Raw genomic sequence first — 6,862 nt, 5'->3', positions numbered from 1 at the left:
TTGCATCCAGGGACACACCTTTGCGTGACTTGAAATCAAATTCATTCATTCTTAAAATGTCACAAAGACTTTGACCTTAAAATAAGACAGATTATGTCTTCTGCAGGGCAAGAGATGGATGAATGCTTTACTGATGTTTAGACAGGCAAAGGATCACAGTGATGTCAACAAGAATGCACCTGAAACCAGGGTGATGAGCCAGCGATGCCAAATGATTAAAATGTCAGTCATAATTAATCAGAAGGAGTCGTTGAAGTGACTCAAAACAGACCTGCAACAGAAATGTATCCATAAAAAGGATTACAACATCAAGCGCATGCAGCCACGAGTTTCAGCAAAATGACTGTGAGCACAACAGCAGCAGCAGCAGTGACTGTGATGCTGCCACAGTTCAACACGGCGTCTGTGTCCACACACACGGGTGGAGAGACAGAGCTCAGGTGGAGTGAAAAAAAAATGTTTTTCTAGCTTCCCAAACATCAGCGCTTGTTCCTGTAATCATAAAAACTTCACTGGGAGATGTGTGTGTGTGTGTGTGTGGGGGGGTCCTTCATCAAACCAGGTGTTCAACAAGCTCCAACATGAAGAAGAGAGAACTTTGCAGCTGCTGCATCCACCGCTGTTTGTTTCACACAGTGAAAAGTCTACAGTAGAATGAAATATGAAGATGAACCGTTAACTTAGTCGGACACTTTGTTTAAATGAGGCTGAAGGCCGACGGCAGCCGTCCTGCTTTCTGTCGCAGCGATACCTGCAGCAAGCAGGGGGGAGTCTAAAGGGGGGCATGAGGTGTCCTAGATCAGATTTATTTTAAGGCTTTAGTAACATTGTTTTGCAGATTTAGATTAATAAAAAATAAGTTATTATAGTTTTTTAAACCATAAAAAAACTGAGGTACTGACCTGGAGCTGTAACTTTATTTATTAACATCTCCACCATCAGAACGTCTGTTTTCTGCAGCAGAAACGTTGCAGCATCACAGCACAGGACGAACCTCTGAAAACGCTGATACGCTCACTTTTCCTCACTGCAGCCAGCACAGACGCACACTCACTCATTAACTAACACACTGAAACACGCAGGCACACACAGACACATGAACACACACCAAAGCAGCATCATCCAGGGGATACAAAACTATCAGAACTCCTTCTGGGTCCTTTAATGTGAGAAAAATGTCCATGAATACAGAGCAAAGGCTGTTTTACTATTTTATGTTTAATAAAATGTTCCCAAGATTATTTCTGTTGTCTCAAACTGACCAAAAACTCAGTTTTTGTAGGTATTAAAGTAAGTATGTAGTCTGGCCCTTCAGCTATTATACTGCATGTATTACACAATTATTATTGCTGCCATTATTTAATGATCTAGCAGTGGATTTATCTACTTTTTGTACTGTTAATCTGTAACAGTTACTCATGCACTAGAATTTGATTAATTTGTTAATGTGAAATTCCTTATCAGTAAGCTGTGAGATAAGGGCACTATCAGAAAACACACTTCAAGGCTTCAACATTTACTCTGCTTAAGTGTATGTGCTCAGTTTCATGCTGCCGCTGACTGCAGTGTAACCATGTAGACAGTTACATTATGTTTCCCACATGATCTTTGCCAACCATTTTTAAAGATGCACACAAATACATCACAACAGCGTTTCAGCTTTCTGATAACAAATAATCACCCTTTAAACTTTGCATGTGGCAGCATGAAGATAGGAGGAGCAAAACTCAAAGAGCCTTGTAATAATTGTATGTTTGCAGTAAAGCCTCAGTAATTAAACAGGTTTACACACTAAATTCAGTAAGTTCGATTAAGGAGGTCCTTAGTGTTGTGATCCTACAGAAGTAAGGACCCAAAGGCAGAACAATAAGGCAGGAGGAGTTCTTATGGCTGATAACATCTTACAGTATTAAATTTAAAAAGTCCAGCTGGTTGTTTCATAGTTTCCTTTTTTTTTTAAAAAAAAAAGAAATTAGCTGGTTGTTCCAGACACAACGGGAAACCACGCAGAGCAAAATCAGGTCATAAAAACTGCCCGCAGACCAGGAAGAGAAAAGGCAGGAAGCTGTGACACACGCACGGATCGACAAACTGGTTTGGCCTTCTCAACAACTGGATGATGGTAATCCATGCTGCTTTGTCAGTAAGAGAAATCAAGTTTAAAAAACATATTTTTAAACATCTGCAAATACGTTAGGTTTTTACTTTATGTCCCGTTTGAGCCGACTGCCTGGAAGATTGCAGACCTCTGAGTCTAAATCTAAATTTTCCAGTCACGTCTCTTTTTTATCAGGTGTCGTGTCTATAAAGTGACAATGTAGCTGATTTCTTAGCCCCCCTGTGTGAGATGTTTCCTAAGACTGGAGTATTTTTTGTGTTCAAACGTGCAGTGGAACATGTCCTCCTGAATTGCTGTGTCCCCCCCCCCCCCCCCCCCCCACAATCCAAAGGTTGATGGTTCAAATTCTGCCCCTGCTTTACACCAACCTTCCAACTGGCAGACCCCCTCTACGTCCTGAGCCGCAGGCTTTTAGGATGATAGGTTTTTTTCACAGTTCTGTTCCTAAATAGGCCTCTGTGGATCTGATGACAAACATCAACAGCAGATGACCCCCCCCTCCCTGAGCCTGGTTCTGCTGGAGGTTTCTTCCTGTTAAAAGGGAGTTTTTCCTTCCCACTGTCACCAAGTGCTGCTCATAGGGGGTCGTTTTGACTGTTGGGTTTCTCTGTATTATTGTAGGGTCTTTACCCACAATACAAAGCACCTTGAGGCGACTGTTTGTTGTGATTTGGTGCTATATAAATAAAATTGAATTGAATTGATTTACACTGATAACACATTAGCTCCTCATGGTCTCAATGAGGATTTTGATCTGAGATCCTTTTTGTAATTTTTGTGATCCTTCTCTTTATCGGTCTTTTGCCACTCCTACTTTATATTCTAGTTTATTTAATTTTCATATTATATTATATTTGTGGACATTATCCCTTTTTCCTATGCGACTGTCTCTTATATGTTTTTTCTATTTACTATATTTTCTCTTGTTTGTTCATTGCCTCCTCTGATTTGTAGTTCACATGTCTGTATTTCTTTATATTGGTAGTCTATTTATATATTGTCATTATATATTTTTAAATGTTTGATTTCTAATGTATATTTGTTTTGTACTATTTAGACTGTTTTAGATGATGATCATTGTCCTTTTTCCTTGTTTGGACATCAGGTACTTCTAATCACATGACCACTTTTGTAGTGGGCGGGTATATATACATATGTTTTGGATTTCATAGAAGGGTATTTTTGGCCCAAACATTACCATTTTTTGAACGTCTATTTGGATTAAATTTTGTCGAGGAGCTTTCTGGTGTGCGGACATTTTTTCATTTCCTTACAGTCTTTTTGTTCCTGCACACTTTTAATATTTGGATGTGTGTGTTTTCTTCACTGTGACCTACTTCCTGTTTTCCTTACCTATGCCAAACAGATGGTCTCGACACCTGCAGTGAAAAGGACTTACCTGTAACTCACCTGCCTGCCCACCCCTTTAAGTAAGGCCCCAGACTCAGGCTGCAGACTTTGCAAAATCTCATCATCCTCACATCAGCCTCTTCAACAGAAACTCCAGCGCCCGACTCACCGGTTTTCTGATAACCCATTCCTCGATTGCAATAAAAAAAACCATTACGGTCAGTTATGTGAATCAGTTCCTTGGGTCCATTTTGTGGTTAGATATAACAGTTATAGCATACGAGTATGAAAGGCCTCCTGAATGCCTCCATTTTGATTCCATGCTCATCTTCAAGCTGTGATTCCTTGTTAAAATAATTTTTTTTATATAGTATAAAAAACAAACATGTGGAGCCTTCAGTGTTTGAGAATCTTTAGAATATTAAATTCTGTGCCGTCAGTTTGTATTGTTGGCCTGTTTCCATCATTAGATGTGAACAACAGTGATGATTCTTGATATCCAACACTTATCTCTCACAGTTCCAGTTACTCACCGTCTACAACTGCTGCAAGCTACCACGGGATCTCGCAGATGGTGCCTGCCACGGGCTCGGGATGTGGTCGCTGCTGCTTCGGTTCGGTCGTTCCTTCAGCTCCGTCACCTGAGCTTTTATCTGGGTTCCTGGTGCTTTGGTTTGGATGTTGGCTTTTCCCACTCACATCTTTTTTTTGTGAATCAGACAGTCCCGAGTGTGGACAGGAAAGCAGGGAATGGGTGAGGCCCAGGCCTGTGCACAGAGGACTGGTGTCTTTGGTACATGGCTCCTTTGCTACAGCGGCACGCTACACATCGAACATTTAACTGCTAATACGGGACTTTATTTCAGCCTGCTGTGTTTCCAGGTACAGAGTTGAGTGATGATCAGTTCAGTATAATCAAGATTATTCAATGAGACGACGAATAGCTGCTGCTGCCGTTGGAATATGGTGATTTTCACACATTTTCCATGATAGCTGTTATTAAAGAGCAAAGTCCTCAATGTGGCAACAGCATCTCATTTAGATGACTTAGGTTTTTTTTCCTGGTTTTGTTACTATGAGTGACAAACCAGTCACCAGTCTTATGTGGCAGTGGCGCAGTGGGTAGGCACTCGCCTTGCAGCCGGAAGGTTGCAGGCTCAAGTGTCCCTGCACTGCGTTGTGTCCTTGGGCAAGACACTTGCCTAACCACATTGCCTAACGGTAGCGCCGGTCTCTGGCAGCATGACCGCAGATGAGTGATCTGGAAAGATCATTTCGTTGTGTGCCTTCTGTGCACAATGAGTTGAATCTAATCTTTAACATTAAATATTAACACATGTTCTGTTCCCTTTTTGATAGTATTAAAGATCTGAGCTGCACATTGGACCAAATCAATTAGGACTTTATTTGTTCAACCTGGAGATTGTTGCTTCTCAGCAGCCTCTCGGTCCTTTACTCTGAAGTTAATCACACAAACCCAGCTCGGGCTTTTGTTGGCAGCTAAAGTTGCTTCCTCTCCTTCACCAAATGTGCAGTTATGACAGTTATTATTCATCAGCATCATATTCACTGTTGAGTGCTAAAAGCTGGGTGTGGTAATCACAAGGAAAGTATGTGGGTAAATGTGCATGATGAAGTAACTTTAAATGACATACGGGAACACAGCTTTGCATGACTTGACGTCTGACTGATTAATTCCCCAAAGGTCACATGGACAGGCCCGCTTTCACATTAGAACAGAACAATAATAAGCATTTCATCACCGGGGAGTGGGAGGGGTGTGGACAAGTTGGAACTAGATTGGCATAATGAGGCAGTGAGGACGCAACTGAGTCTGAAATGTCAACTGTAATTTGTTAGAATTAGTCACTGACGCTACAAAGTAGCCTCATCTTAATGACTTAAATACAGACTTTACTGTATTATTTCATAAGACTTGCACACAATGGATACTTGAGTGCAGTAGTGGAAAAAAAATTCAAACAAAATTCAAAATCTTTCTTTCTTTAGTTTAGATTAGAAATTCACACTTTTGCAGCAGCAGAGTGGACAGAGCAGGAATCCTCCCTGAGATGGAAGAACAACACCAGGTCTGTTCTAAAGAGATCCCATCAGAGAACATTCAAAGGCTTTCAACACTTTTATGGAGCAGCTGTTGGGAGCATCCTCACTTTTGCCGTAACTGGTTTGGGAATGTGTCTGCGGAGGAGGAGGAGGGGGAGCTGAATGTGGTGGTGCGTCCTGCATCCAGAACTCCTGGTTGTGAAGTCCCATTTAATGCAGAGATCTGTCAGAACAGGTTGCACAAGCAGAACCTGTTGGGTTCAAAGAGCCCTTCCCACCCACCAAACTTTCTCCCCCCCACAGAAAAGAACACAAAAACAACCAGATTCCAGAACAGTATGTACCCAGCCTCAACACGAATTATTTAAAGCAAAACAACTTGAACTGTTTTATGTGCAATGACTCTTTTTTTCTTAGTTTTATTACTTATTTTGACGCTGCTGATCTCTCTACAGGACTTTTAGTATTACTATATTTTAGTTTTTGCTTCACTGCAGCTAATTCCTATTGATAACGTTGACAGGGCAATAAAGTATTGAACTGGAACCAGATAACTAAATGCATCACAACTCAGCAATAATTATGCTACACAAAAAAAGCACAGTGTACACAGTAGGAGGAATATAATGTAAATATGAATCCTTAATCTTCTATGATAGCAACAGTAAGATTAGGTAGTGATTTTAACATATTGTTGTCAGTATTAAAATATGGACCTAAACATTAAGTTGGACACGTCAGTTAGGAGTGAGTTTCAGTGAATTCAGCCTGTTGGCTTTGAAGCTGATCCCAAATGGAGCAGAATTCCACTTCAACTTACAAACCAGTCCCAGCATCATCTGGAAAGCCACAGCTACTGCAGCAGGTGTACAGGTGTATGATGTGAGCTCTCAGTATACTCACCTCTTAAAAAGCAACAGTATTTGATTGTTTATTTGATTCATTACAGAGCTTGAAAGCCGTGACACAATCCCCGTCTTTCACTGCTCCCTTACCTGATAAGAAACTCTTCTTTTTGCGCTCCTTTGTTAACAGTCTTGCAGGATGTTGTGCAACTTTTTCCCTTGTGCGCCTGAAACTGAACCAGGAATGTTTATTTCAGCAGTGTGTTCATTGTTTGTTCATGTCAGCACCACACCCCGCTCATTCCACTCCAGCAGCCCCCGACTGCTTCGCATCATTAATGTCTGTTTGTATGGAGGAATTTTAAAATAGCTGAGATTGTGTTTTTTACTTTTTAGAGACTTTCCCTCTGCTCCCGGAGGAAACTCCGCTTTCCTCCCACAGTCCAAAGACATGCACTTACTGGGGTTAGGTTAATTGGCTACT

This window comes from Archocentrus centrarchus, chromosome 11, assembly GCF_007364275.1.
Source record: "Archocentrus centrarchus isolate MPI-CPG fArcCen1 chromosome 11, fArcCen1, whole genome shotgun sequence".
Taxonomy (NCBI): Eukaryota; Metazoa; Chordata; class Actinopteri; order Cichliformes; family Cichlidae; genus Archocentrus; species Archocentrus centrarchus.
The sequence above is the reverse complement of the archived record's forward strand: the minus strand, read 5'-3'. Positions refer to the sequence as shown.